The sequence below is a fragment of the Fukomys damarensis genome, unplaced genomic scaffold (assembly GCF_012274545.1).
Source record: "Fukomys damarensis isolate Sample0158 unplaced genomic scaffold, DMR_v1.0_HiC HiC_scaffold_37, whole genome shotgun sequence".
Lineage (NCBI taxonomy): Eukaryota > Metazoa > Chordata > Mammalia > Rodentia > Bathyergidae > Fukomys > Fukomys damarensis.
The window spans coordinates 43,253,420-43,269,185 of NW_022900949.1; positions in this window are offsets into that span (position 1 = coordinate 43,253,420).

A 15,766-nucleotide genomic window follows, 5' to 3' on the forward strand; every position below is an offset into this window, starting at 1 on the left:
GTATTTTCTTTGCCAATTTTGGCACTTTTGTTGGAATGGTCTCTATTCCAGCTTCTTGGCCCAGAGACAGAAGAGGAGCCTGATGCTAAGAGATACTTTTCATTTTTCTTCTGTGGCTGCCCCCCCCCACATCGTGCAGGAAACTAGAAGGTAACTATTGGAGATGGGAACGGAGACTAGAGGAGGAGAGGGGTTAAAGTAATTGAAAATGGTCGATATTTTATATGCATGTTCCTCAAAACAAGCATCATTATACTGCATTACAAACATGTACTAAATGACAACAACAACAATAACAACAACAAAACATCTTGAAGCCAGCCTGGCTGCATCAGGGGTCCCAGAGTTTCTCCCAGAGATATTTATTTCAGCTGGAGAAAGCTTTGGATGACTCCACACTGCAACTTCTCTGGATGCTTTGTCTCTGTAGCCCTCCTCAGTTAGATCTTCCAAGGCCCTCTCCCTTATTCGTGACCAAACAGCAAGTCTGACACTACACATTTTAGCCTGCCTGTTTTTCCCTCTATAAGTCACCCTCCAATCCCCTTACAGGTTTCAATCCGTTCACTGGCCCCCCATATGCTTCAACATAAGTCCTAATAAAGCCTCTTCCAGATGGCATAGTTTTAAATATTTGTGATTTCTGTCTTGAGTAGAGCAGGATGAGCTGGTATACTAAGAACGGGTAACATTAAAGGCTGCTGGTGCCTAAAGCAGTCAACATCAGGAGCTGGCAGCACTGAAGGTGACTAGCAGCAGAGAATGGCAGAGAGTAATGGAGAGTTCCTGGGAGCTGCCATCTCTAGGGGCCAGAAGAATTACTGAAGCTTACTGGTAGCTGCTGGCTCTGGTGGCAAGCTAGGAACTGAGAGTCACTGGCTATCATTTAACGTTAAAAGAACTACACTTTGCCAATTCATGATTTATATATGAATTGAGCAGGAACCACCAGTTGACTGGAAACATCTTGAAAGCCCCTACGGGGATCATTCCCTTTAGAAAGCCCTGAAGAAGAGGATGGGTAATGATGACGGTTGTCAGCAGGCTCAAGAACCCGCCCACGTGTGACTTCTATCTTACATGTGGCTAAGAATCCACTAGTTGATGACAGCCCTGTGTAACTCAGGCCTGGATGCAGTTCCCTGGCTCTGGACACCAGGATGCCGTTGCCCACAGCAGAGGTAGCCCTAGACCCTACTTCTAGTGGGGCCTTTTCTGGGTCTTCCTGTGAATCTGGACCAGGGAACATTTGCTAGTTATCCCTAACCCCTAGAGAAGCCAAGTTGGGTTCTGATCCCCTTATACCCAGAGAGAAACCATTTTTTGCATGGCTTAGGGTATTTTCCTTAAAATATATTTAAAAAGTAGTAATGAACATGGTTCACAGATAAAAAGGTACAAAAGTCATTTGGTGAAGAATCTGCTTCTATCCCTGTCACCATATTAGGGGAAGAGCCAGAGATCTGGGGGTTGGGAGAGGTATAAGAGAAGTGGGTATAGAATTCCTAAGGACCAATCCACCTGTCTGCCTGCCCTACCCCTTTCCTTTTGCCTCCACATTTGTGGGAATGACTTCCATGTCTGCTACCCTCATATTACATGGCCACTCTTCCCTCAACCTTATGGTGTGGTGGGCAACATCATCTTGGCCTTCACTCTTAAACTCTCAATCTGTATCTTACACGACAAGGACCATGCCCTACCAGCTCCCTGACCCCAAGTCGTCCTCCCAGTCTTGAGTGACCTGGATTTATCTCTAGCTATCCTCTCCAATGCCACAAATCTATATCTTTCATAGCCCTGGCAAGTCTACCTGGGAAAGGGATAAGGGCATGGGGTCCCTGCTGAGTCTGCATACGTTAATCTTAAAGTTCTCAAAGGAAATCCCTACTCCTTCTGGGGACTGAGGATGAAGGATGTCAGTCTTTGAGATTTCCCTCAGAGCCATCCAACATGGTGAATGATTTTCCATGACTGTGACTACCAGGTGCTTTGCTTGGGTAGCCGGAGTTTAGACTTAAGTGTGGGTTTTCCTCCTGTGGCTTTGTTCAAAGATCCTAGCTCCACTTCCACCCTTTCATTGGTCCCTTGCATTGGTCCTGTGAAAAATCACAAGATAGCCTTCAGGCTGTCTATGTTGGCCTGGCTCTCTCTTACCAAACCATGGGTCTCAGTGGCTTGCAAGGGGGTGGTTCAGGCTTCTGTGCCTTCTGGTTCCCCAATCCTAGCATGGGAAGGAGGGGAATAATCCTGTCACAAGGGCAGTTCTGTTGAAGGATGCCTTCTCCCATTTGAGCAGGTCCTTGAGACAGAACCTCATTATCCAAGAGAATGTTGGTGATGTGTTGGGCAAAAGTTCTGGGGGCAGAACATGGGGATGTGAAGGAATCCAGAACAAGATTCAAGTTCTTCCATTCCCCATAATTCCATGGGTGAATGCTGTAGAGCAACATTTGGGTCAGTGCTCCATTTCCGTTGGCCTGCTCTACCTTATTACTCTTGCCTCTTCTGCTGATGTGAGGGGTTATGGGGAGGGAGGAGGAGTTGCCAAGTGCCTCAAAATCTTCAGAAAATGTCCCCACCCCAAGAGGAGGAGGAAGAGGAGGAGGAAGAAAGAAGGGGAGGAATCCACCACTTCTCCTTCTATACAGCAGTGAGGGGTGAAGAGATGGGGCATTCTCAACCTGGGAGAGAGTGACTAGATCTGGAAAAAGCAGGGGAAGGAGAAAGGTGGGAGATAGAAAATAGGAGAGGGGAAAATGGCAGAGCTTGAGGGGAGCTGGAGGGAGAAAGTAGAAATGAAAGCTATAAACTTTGAGGGCTCTTGGCAAGATGTTAAGTTTTTTTCTTTTAAAGAAAATTTACCTTATTCTTTCTGTGAAAATAGTATATTCTCCCTATAAACAGTTTAAGCATTGCAGAAAAGTACTAAAATAAAATAAAAGTATTCCCTCAAGTTTTATGATTCAAATATAACCATAATTAACATTTCTGGTACAGCACGCTAGACATATTTCTGTGCATTTTTACAGATAGAAGGAAAGATAGAAATACTTTCATAAAATGGGATTGTACCATATGCCTGTTTTTTTAGTGAAGATTTAATTTTACTTGACTATAATTGAAGAAAATGAATTTGAAGTAAAAACTGAGGAAATTCTTGAATGTCATATAAATTTTTTCACCACAAAGGATATTCCCTTGCCAGGAATGTAGCTCAGTGGTATTGTGTCTGCCTGGCAAGCACAGGGTCCTGAGTTTGATCCCTGGTACAACCCTCCCGCACAAAACAAACAAACAAACACAAAGGATATTCCCCCCCTGAAAGATCCCTTCAAGTTTAAGAAAAGAGATGAAGTAACATTTAGAGGTAAACATTTATCAGATCTCAGAGGATCTGAGAAGAGTTTGACTGGTTGTCAACCTTCTTGTAATTTCAGTGGGAGGACAAGTGAAGGGTCTGCTGGTCTTTACTCATCCCTGCACAAAGGGCCCTAGTGCTGGACGCAGGCCTGTGTATCTGCTGTTTCTGAGATGCTGTGCATTCTGTCATTACTCAACCACGGTAGCAAGGCAGGCACCCCACTTAGGTAACCCCATAGATGGAAGGGCCCTGGAAGCCACCTTTTCTCATTTCCATGAGTATCACTCTTCTTCTAATTTTTTTTCTGGAAACTTTCTAGCATTAGCTTATACATTTAGGTCTTCAGGTTTTCTTGACTTAATTTTTGTGTGTGATGCAAGAGTCAGTATTAATTATTTCCATAGTGAGGGCTGAACCCAGGGAGAACTGATCTATATATACACACCCTAACCCCTTTAAATTGATTTTTTAAAAATTTGACATGATCTCACTAAGTTGCCCAGGATGACCTGGGCTTCAGCCTCCAAAGTAGCTGAGATTACAGGTTTGCACTACCACACCCAGCTTTGATAGTCACCTTTTCCCAAAAGGGTATGCAGTGATTCTAGCATTCTTTGTTGCAAAGACTTCCTTTTCCCACACTAAATGATATTGGCACCCTTGCATGAAATCAGTTGGCCATAAGTTGGTGGCTTACTCTAGATTCTATTATATCTCATTGATCTACTTGTTTATCCTAATAAACACTACATTGTCTTGATTACTGTAGCTTTATAGTAAATCTTGAAATTAGGGAGGATAAGCTCTTTAACTTTATGTTTTTGTAAAAGATTGTCTTGGGTTGTTCTAAGTCTTTGACATTTCAAAATAAATTTTAGAATCAATGTTTGCAGTTTTACAAAAAGTCATATCTTATAGAAAATCATAAACAATATTGCCATTCATTTAATGAATTTTGCATTTTTTTACTTGGATAAGCCTCTAATTTCTCTCAGTGTTGTTTTATAGTTTTTAGTATATTTTACAGTTATTATATTAAGTTTATTCTTAGGTATTTGTTTTTGTGGTGTTATTGGAAATGATTTTTAAAGTATTATATTTTCCAGTTGTTACTAGTGTATAAAATACAGTTGATTTTTAAAATTGTTTTAAATTATACATAGCATAAAATGTACCATCTAAATCATTTTCATGACTCCACATCAATTATCTTTTTGTATTGTGGTATCTCTAAGATCTCTTGTATTTTCAAGTATATAATAATTTACTATTAATTATAGTCTCTTCTATACAATAGATATTCAGAACTTACTCTCACTGAAACTTTGTACCTCTTTTTGCTTTCTTTCTTTATTTTTGTACTGGGGATCAAACTTGGGGCCTTGCACTTGTGAGGTAGGCAGCGGCACCATTGAGCTAAATCCCTGGCCCAAAAGTGTACCTTTTTAACATTTCCTCATCCCTGCTTCCTGCACTGGTCCTGACAACCAGTGTCCTTCACTCTGCTTCTATGAACTTCGATTTTTTTGAAAAAAATACTGCTTGTAGGTGAGATAATGTAGCAGTTATCTTTCTCTGCATGGTCCATTTCACTTAGTATAAATGTCCTCCAGGATCAACCATGTTGCAACAAAAGCAGCTCAATAATATCTCACTCACTGTGTCTATCTATCTATCTATCTATCTACCTATCTCAATTTTAAAATTCCATTCATTTATAGATGGACACTGAGGCTGACTCCTTGTCTTGGCTGGTGTGAATAATGCTGCAATGAACATGGTGGTGCAGATATCTCTTTCACATACTAATTTCACTTCCTTCGATATATACCAAGAAATGGGATTGCTGGATCATATGTATGATAGCTCTACTTCTAATATTGCGAGGGACTTCCATACTGCTTTCTATAACAGCTGTACCAATTTACATCCTACACAGTATGTAAGTGCTCTCTTTTCCACATCTCCAGAAACACTATTGTCTTTTGTCTTTCTTGATAATAGCCATTCTGGCAGGTGTGAAGTGTTACAAAGGATGTGGTTTTCATTTGCCTTGACATGATGGGTAGTGTGTCGGGCACCTTTTCATACACCTGTTAGCCATTTGTTGCCATCACTTGAGAAATGTCTCTACGTGTCCTTTGTTTATTTTAAGGCTGGATTATTTGCTTTCTTGCCACTGTGCTGCTTGTTTTCCTCATGCATTTTGGATATTAACCCCTTATCAAATGTATGGCACAAAAATGTATGGCATGCAATTTTTTCCTATTCTGTGTGCTTTTTTTTTTTTTTTTTTTTTTTTTTTTTTTTTTTTTATTTTTTGTCTCACTATGTAGTTGAGACTGACCTGGAACTCACTATGTAGCCCAGGCTGGTCTCGAACGCACAGCGATCCTCCTGCCTCAGCCTCCCGAGTGCTGGGATTACAGGCGTGCACTCTGTGTGTTGTTTATGCCTTGCTGTACCATGAGCTGTTTATCTTAAGCAATACAATTTGTTTATTTTTGCTCTGGCTGCTATATTTTTGATGTCATTAAAAGAATTACTGCCAGGCCAATGTCACGAAGCTCCTTTTCCACCCACTCCCCTCCCTTCGCCTCCCCTCCCCACCTCTCCACTCTTCGTCTCTTCTTCCTTCTCTTTTCCCTCCCTTTCTTCCTTACTCCCTGTCTCTCTCCCTTCCTTTCTTTACTTCTCTCTTCTTTTCTTTTTAGGAGATTGGATCTGGTTATGTGGCCTAGGCTGGCCCAGAACTCCTGGTCAAGTGATCCCTTTGCTTCAGTCTCCTGAATAGCTGGGACAACAGGCACCCACTGCCGTGCTCATTTAAGAAGTTCTTTCTTAGATTTTTCTGTAGGAGTTTAACAGTTTCAGTCTTAGATAATTAGGAATTAAATAATTAAAGTGGGGGGGTTTTGAGACAGGTTTTTGCTACATTTCCCAGGCTGGACTTAAACTCATGAGCTCAAGTGATCCTCTGATGTCAGCCTCCCAAACAGTTGGGACTGCAGACATGTGCTGTGACACCCAGCTATTTGTAAAATTTTACCTTCAGTTATTTATTTTTAAATTTTCCTCCTGTCTTTATGTAGATATGAGTTTCTGACATACATCATATTCCTTCTTTCTGAATAACTTAACATTTCTTACAAGGGAGGTCTATTGGCAATGAATTCCTTCACTTTTGCCCAAACAAGTTTTCTTTTTCCTTTGTTTTTGAAGTTTCTTTTCCCTCTCACATCACTCCTTTTTTATTTTTGTTTTTTATGGTGCTGAAGATCACTTCCAAAGACTTGCATATGCTAAACAAGCACCGTACCACTTAGCTACACCTCTAGCCCCTTGTACCACCTTTTTCTTGCTTGTATGGTTTCTGAAAAGTTGCATGTCATGCTTACGTTCACTCTTATATATGTCAGATTTTTTTCCCTCTGATTTATTTCAAGATTTTTCTCTTTATCTTTGATTTGCTGAAGTTGCAATATGATATGTCTTGGTAGAATTTTTGTTCGGTTTTTCTTTTTTGGAATTTCTTCTGTTTAGTGCTGTCTGAGTCTACAGAAAGTCTGTAGAAAGCACAGAGTTTTCATTTACCCTTTGCTCTTTCACTCTATACATCTTACTTTGGTGTGGAACATTTATTATAAGAGATGAACCCATATGATATATTATTATTAATTTAAATTCATAGTTTACATTTGGGTTCACTCTTTGTTTTGTACAGTTCTATGGGCCTTGACAAATGCTTAATATTATGTGTCCACTATTATTTGTAATGTAGTTTTTTTATGCACACAGCTCCGAGTGGATTTTCCTCCATGACTAAATTCTGTTGGATATACTTTCATTCATGGCTTAATCCCTATCTGATAAATTATACTTTTTACATACTGAATTATGATGAATGGATTGTGTTGGTGTTTATACTTATAGCTTTATATGATTAAGTATATTCTTTATCAATGAATTATACATTTAATATAATTTGAAGAATTACACTTTTTATACTGTATATTACTAGTTTGATTTGCAATTTTTCATTGAGAATTTTGAAATGAGGGCTGTTCATGTCTAAATATCAGGAATATGTTTACCTCATAAAACAATTTAAGAGGTGTTCATTTCCTTTATTTATTGAGTCTGGATAAGGTCAGTGTAATTTCTCCCTTAAGTGCTTGGTAGAATTTTCCAGTAAAGCCATTTTATCCTTTTATTTGTGGGCAGATTTAAAATTGTAGTTTTGCCAGCACTGCAAGGAATTCTAAACAATATCCTAGAAAAGGACAACGAAGTTCACAATAACATGAGGCCCAACAGACCAAATCAAATAGGCAAGGCAAGAAACTAAAAGGAGATGGGATAAAAAGTAAAAAGAGTCACAAAAGGACAATAACATGACAAGAACAAGTCAGAATATATCATTTATAACCATCAATGTTAATGGCCTCAATTCACCAATCAAGAGAAATAGATTGGCAGAATGGATTAAGAAGCAAAATCCAACAATATGTTGTATACAAGAAACACACCTAGTGCAAAAGGAAGTGCATAGACTGAAAGTGAAAGGATGGAAAACAATTCTCCATGCTTCAGGAGCCCAGAAAAAAGCAGGGGTAGCAATCTTATTCTCAGATAAAGTAAATTTCAAACCAAAACTCATTAAGAGAGACAAAGAAGGACACTACATCCTTGTAAAGGGAACAATTCAAGAGGAAGAGTTGACAATCATAAACATATATGCACCAAATATAAATGCCCCCAACTATATAAAACAAATATTAAGTAACATGAAAAACCAAATAAGCACTAATACAATTGTAGTGGGGGATTTAAATACTCCACTATCACAAATTGACAGATCATCTAGGCAGAAAATCAACAATGAAATAATGGAACTGAACCAAGCTTTGGAACACATGGACTTAATAGATGTTTATAGAGTATTCACCCCCCAAAATCAGAATATACATTCTTTTCAGTTGCACATGAATCATTCTCCAAGATAGACCACATACTGGCTCACAGAACAGGTCTAAATAAATGCAAAAAAATTAAAGTCATTCCCTGCATATTATCAGATCATAGCGCAATCAAACTGGAGATCAATAGCACAAGAAACTATAGAAACTTCACAAGCACATGGAAACTGAACAACACTCTCCTAAACAATCAATGGATTACAGAGGAAATTAAAGAAGAAATTAGACAGTTTTTACAAATAAATGAGAATGCCAATACAACATACAGGAATCTTTGGGACACAATGAAAGCAGTTCTACGTGGAAAATTCATAACATTGAATGCCCACACTAGGAAAACAGAGCGGGCTCAAATAAACAACTTAACGATGAAACTTAGACTCCTAGAAAAACAAGAGCAAGAAAAACCCAAAGCTCGAACAAGAGAGGAAATTATAAAGATCCGAGCAGAAATCAATGCAATTGAAATTAAGAAAACGATACAAAAAATAAATGAAACAAAGAGCTGGTTTTTTGAAAGAATAAATAAAATCGACAAACCCTTAGCTAATCTTATCAAAAAAAGGAAAGAAAAGGCTCAGATCCATGCAATTAGGAATGAAAAAGGCGAAGTCACAACAGATCCGAAAGAAATCCAGAGGATCATGAACACCTACTTTGAGAACCTGTACTCTAATAAAATGGAAAACACAGAAGAAATGGACAGATTTCTAGATACTTATGAATTACCAAAGTTGAACGAAGAAGATAAAAACATTTTAAACACCCCAATCACAATCAGTGAAATTGAAAATGTAATTAAAAACTTACCAACGAAGAAAAGCCCAGGCCCTGATGGATTCACTGCTGAATTTTACAAGACATTTAGAGAAGAACTATGGTGAGCCATCATGGTGAGCCTTGACATAGGCCTAGCCATGATTGAACTTTGAGTCACCTCGCCAGCATGGACGTGCTGTCGCCGATAGCAATGGGCGAGTTCAGCTGGTAGCAGATGTAACCCATAATGGTTGTTATTGTTTCCCTCTGGGATGTGTGGGCGGTAGTCTCGCTCCCGTGCAGCCCTCGCTCCCATGCAGCTGAAGAGTATAAATGTTTACACTTTTGGTTTCGGTTTTAGCCTTATATACCTGACCCTGAAAAATAAACGGGGCCTTGCCTTGCTACGGTAGAGCATGAGCCTGGAACTAAGTTCGTGAAACTACTCTCCTGTTGTTCCTCCCTCGGGTTTGGGACCTGCTGGCAGGATTCTGATGTTGCGGCTCGGACAAAGAACTACTACCATTACTCTTCAAACTTTTCAATGAAATCGAAAGGGAAGCTATACTTCCAAATTCATTCCTGGAAGCAAGTATCACTTTGATTCCCAAACCAGGGAAAGATACAACTAAAAAGGAGAACTACAGACCAATCTCCTTAATGAGTATAGATGCAAAAATCCTTAATAAGATACTAGCAAACAGAATACAGAGGATTATTAAGAAGATCATCCATCCTGACCAAGTCGGATTTATTCCAGAGATGCAAGGGTGGTTCAACATATGAAAGTCAATAAATGTAATACATTATATTAACAAAGTCAAGGACAAAAAAGGCTATCTATGAAAATCCATCAGCCAACATCATATTTGTCGCGAGCCGCGACGTCGGGGTCCTGCCAGCAGGCCCCAAACCTGAGAGGATTCACTGAGAGTAAGCACACTGAGTCATGCTCAGGTTCAAACAGGGTTCTTCTTTATTCTTCTTTTTTCTTTATTGCCAGATGGCTCTCACACTTATATCAGGCAATAGTATGAAAGTAAAAACAACTTCAAGGATGAAAAACAATCTCAAGGATGACCATACAAGGCCACAATTATGACTCCACAGAGCACACGTGATGTTTTTCTGGAAAGTGAAACTCAGCTCTACAAAATGGTTATTGTAAATAATGCCATAAGATGGCAGCTGATCACGGCCAATCAGAACTTACAACATAGCAACTCCTTCGCTCAGGGAACTGCAATGCAAGCAGCCAGCTGTCTTGCAGGCAGTCTCCCACAATATTGAATGGCCAAAAACTGAAAACCTTCATGTTAAAATCAGGAACAAGACAAGGATGCCCATTATCACCACTTCTCTTCAATATAGTTCTGGAAACATTAGCCACAGCAATTAGACAAGAGAAAGAAATTAAAGCAATAAAGATAGGAAAGGAAGAAGTTAAACTGTCATTATTTGCTGATGATATGATACTCTACATTGAAGATCCAAAAAAATCCACCAAAAAACTTCTAGACTTAATTGACAGATTCAGTAGAGTATCTGGATACAAGGTGAATACCCAAAAATCAATAGCCTTCTTATATGCAAATAACAGACACATGGAGAGAGAAATAAGGGAAAAAAATCCTTTTACAATAACATCCAAAAAAATGAAGTATCTAGGAAAACTTCTAGACAATTGACAGATTCAGTAGAGTATCTGGATACAAGGTGAATACCCAAAAATCAATAGCCTTCTTATATGCAAATAACAGACACATGGAGAGAGAAATAAGGGAAAAAAATCCTTTTACAATAACATCCAAAAAAATGAAGTATCTAGGAATCAATCTAACAAAAGAAACAAAAGATCTCTACACTGAAAACTACAGCACTCTGAAAAAAGAAATCGAAGAGGATATAAAAAAATGGAAAGATATCCCCTGCTCCTGGGTAGGAAGAATCAACATAGTGAAAATGGCCATACTACCGAAACTGCTATATACATTCAATGCAATGCCAATTGAAATTCCAACACTATATTTCACAGAACTAGAAAAAAGAATCCAAAAATTCATTTGGAACCACAAGAGACCTAGAATAGCAAAAGCCATTATAGGCAACAGTCACATGGCACCAGGTGTAACAATTCCCAATTTGAAACTATACTACAAAGCCACTGTGATAAAATCAGCATGGTACTGGCAAAGAAATAGGCCTGAGGATCAATGGAACAGACTGGAAGACACAAAAACAAATGCAGATGTACTCAGCTACCTCATCTTCGACAAAGGAGCTCACCATCCTCAGTGGAGGAAAGATAGCCTCTTTAATAAATGGTGTTGGAAAAACTGGATATCAACCTGTCACAGATTAAAATTAGACCCTTATCTTTCGCCATGCACTAAATTAAAATCCAAATGGATTAAAGATCTAAATATTAAAACAGAAACATTAAACTTGCTGGAAAGTAAGTTAGGCAGAACTCTGGAAGACATTGGTATAGGAAAAGACTTTATGAACAAATCCTCAGTAGCACGGGAACTAGCAGAAAGAATCAACAACTGGGATCTCATCTTACTAAAAAGCTTCTGTACTTCAAAAGAAACCATTAGCAGAACTAAGAGACAATCTACAATGTGGGAAAAAATTTTTACCAGCTGTACCTCAGACAAAGGACTATTATCAAGGATATATAAAGAACTCAAAACAATCAGTCCCCCCAAATATAAAGACCCGATCCAAAAATGGGCATCCGAAATGAACAGACATTTCTCATACAAAGAAGTAAAAGCAGCAAGAAAATATATGAAAAAATGTTCCACATCACTGGTCATTCGAGAGATGCAGATGAAAACAACACTGAGATTCCACCTCACCCCACAAAGAATGGCTGCTATCAAGAAATCACACAATAACAAATGTTGGCGGGGTTGTGGGGAGAAAGGAACCCTCCTCCATTGTTGGTGGGAGTGCAGACTAGTGCAACCACTATGGAAATCAATATGGAGATACCTCAAAGAGCTTGGACTGGAGGTTCCATTTGACCCAGCCATCCCTCTGCTGGGTATCTTTCCAAGAGAACTAAAAGAATCATATCACAGAGAAGTATGTGCACCCATGTTTATAGCAGCACAGTTTGTAATAGCTAAATCTTGGAAACAGCCCATTTGCCCATCCGTTGGCAACTGGATAAAGAAGTTGTGGTTTTTCTATAAAATGGAATATTACTCAGCCATAAAGAATGAGAAAATAGATTCATTCATAGGAAAATGGATACATATTGAAGATATACTCCTAAGTGAAATAAATAAGTCACACATGTGTAAATACCAAATAGTTTCCCTGGTGTGAATAATCTGCAACAATGCATAAGATTCTAATAAGATTACTGACATTTAGAAATGGGAAGAAAGGAGCTAAAGGTGTAGGGAAGGTGGGATGGGTAGGGGAAGAGTAAAAAGGGAAAATAAAAAAATGTGAGAGAATGAAAAGATGAAAATAAAGTGTTTGTAGATGGGGAGGGGAGGAGGGGGTGAAGGGAGGGCAGGGGTAAGGGGAAAAAATGAGAATCAAGACGTGTTATGTAGGGGAACAAGATCCCAACAATGAATGTAACTGTACTGTATCCCTAAAATGTACCAATAAACTCAATTAAAGCTGAAAAAAATTGTAGTTTTGTTTTAGCTGATATAGAGTTATGATGATATCATATATTCTTTTTTTTTAGTACCGCGGATCAAATTTGGGACCTTGTCCTTGCTTGCAAGGCAGGTGGTGGCACCACTGAGCTAAATCCCCAGCCCAGATATCGTATATTCTTATGTCAATTTAATGTTATATATTTCAAAGAGCGTGTTCATTTTATCTAAGGTATGAATTTATGAACATAAAGTTGTTGATAAACCTTCTGTTATGGTTTATAGCTAGATCTCTTCCCAGAGCCTCATGTGCTCATTTTGGGACTTTCGAAAGGTGTTTGAATCGTGGCGGTGCTCTAGCTAAATGTGATATCAGGAGGTGAGGTCTGGTTAGAAGAGGTGGGCCACCAAGGATGTGTCCTGTAAGGGTGCATATCTCCCTTCTCGGTTCCTTGCTTCATTCTCTGCTTCCTAACCACTAGCAGCTTTCTTCCACTATGTCCTTCTGTGCCTTCTACTATGCCTTCACACCTCGGAGCCAGCTGACTGTGAACTGAAATCTAAATAGTGAGCCAAAATAAATCCCCCCTTTAGGTTGTGGGCATTGCGTATTTGTCTCAGCGACAACGTGATTGAGACAGATTCTAGTACTAGATGAGAGGAGTCATTGTCAAGACCATACTTGATCACGTGGTATGGAAGGCTTTGGAAATGGTTCACTGGAGGAGTTTGGAAATGTATGGAGCTGCCAGCTGGGGAAGCCTTAGAACGCTATAGCCCATTCTTAATGGGAAATTCTAGTCGGAGCTCAGAAGACCCAAATGCAGATGGAAAAGGGCAGGCTCAGGAGTTTTCAGTTGGGAACAAGGACTCCATCGGTGGCTGGACTCTAGGTTGTGTATATTATTTTCTGGCAGATAATTAGTCTACATCTTTCACATATCTTGAGACTTTGCAGGAGACTGAGATTAAATGTGGTGGACTAATATGGTGGAGAAAATGTCAAGGCATCCCCATGTTCAGGCTGTACCATGATATTGCTTACTGCTTTAATCAGGGCTTTATTGAAAATCAGAGCAAAAAACCCATTTGAAAATGTTTACCTTCCCCAAAGAGAAGAATCTGGAAAGTTTTGGTCAAGGAGAGTTTTGTTGCTAAAAAGATTAGCATTAGAAAGAAGCCAAGTACTTTATATCCAGATAATATGAAATATATTTTGAGGGCGCGTGAAGAATCAGCAAGATTCCTCCCTTTGCAGTCTCAAGAGTACAATGCTGTAGGGTTTCATTTGAGAAGAGAGCTCCAGGGCATCCTTCTCCAGAAAGGCTGACTATGGCACTGATTCCCCAGGATTCGGTTCACAGTATTCAGCCATTCAAGCATTAAGAGGCCTCTTGTCTTAGTCACTTTTCTCATTGCTGGGAAAAATTGACACCCACAACTTAAAATAGGAGAGATTTATTTTAGCTTGTAGTTTGTAGAGGCATCAGGCCACAGTTGGCTGTATCCAAGGTAGGATGGCATAGAACAGGGGTATGGTGGAGAGACGCTGCTCATAGCTCAGCAGACAGGAAGCAGAGAGCATGAAAGGAGGAATTGGGGAGGGAGATAAATCCTTTCAGACCATCTCCCTAGTGATTCATCTCCTTGTACCAAATTCCACCACCCAACAGCAAGCCAGTTATACCATCCCATAATCCAGTCATCTTCCAAACATATGAGGCTTTGGAGGCCATTTATATTTGCAGCATGACACAAGGGAGCCAGGCTTCTGCTTGAGCTGGTAGCAAACCTTAGTGTCATCCCTGTGGTGCTCCTTTTTTTTTTTTTTTTCCGGGGATCAAACTTGGGCCCTTGTGCTTTCGAGGTAGGTGATGGAACCATTGAACCAAATCCCTGGCTCCTATGGTGCTCCTTTTAAAGAGGTGGAAAATACAAGGTTGTGGTGTCAGGAAGGCTTCCATCTCAATTTCAGAAGAAAGAAAAGAGGCCATGTAGTATGCCTCTGAGAGAAGCTGTTAGTGTGAAGCCAAAAGTACATAGGAGACTCCAGAAAGCCGGGAAGCCAAGGATGTAGTACATCTGAGGAAAGCTGCAGGCACTCCGCAAAGCCAGCACAAAAGGGAAGCCATAAGGGCTACAATCACCACCAATGCTATAGGAACGAGGCCGCCCAAACTGTTGGGAGCTCACATATTTTTTCCCCTGGTGCTGGACATAGAGTTACATGATTTAATATATGCCCTTTTGGGTATTGGTCTTGCTTTGGTCCCATTGATTTCTAGCCCCAATTCCTCCCTTTTGGAATGCGAGTGTTTATCCTGTGCCATAGTATGTTGGAAGTGTTTAACTTTCTTTTTGACTTTTACAGGGACTCACAGCTAAGCGTTTGCCTTGAGCCTCAGAGGAAACTTTGGACTTTTCAGTACTGATAAACTGTTAAGACTCTGGCAAATTTTAGAGATGGACTAAATGCATTTTGCATAAACAAATGAACAAACGTACACAAGCCTTTTAGGGACCAGAGACAGAATGCTGCACTTTATATGTAGATGTGCCCCCAAAGCCTCATACACTCATAGATGGGGCTTTTGATTATATTGTTATATAAGGAATTGGCAAGTGACACACAGGGAGGCAGCAGAATGGAAGTAAAATAAGAAAGTTCACTCCATCGATAGGGATCGATGACGTAATGGTGGTGCCCTGATTGACACCTCATTGGGTTACAACTCCTTCTTTTATAGTTTTACAGCCTTGATGTTATTCAGTTGGTTACACTGCATTTTCATAGTTCACATTGCTGATGCCGAAAACACAGTGGTGAGGCAGTTGGATGTAAATCTGGATACAGTTCTTTGTTAAGGGAAGTTACCTTTAGAGTTATCTATTCTAGCCAAGCGAAGGGAATTGTTTGGTCAACAAAGCTAACAATGTTTCTTTTCATTTACAAAACTTTTTAGGGAGACTAGATGCTTCCTGTGCTGAACTAAACAGAGTAAAGGGCAAAATTACCTTATATTGTGACATTTCCTAGG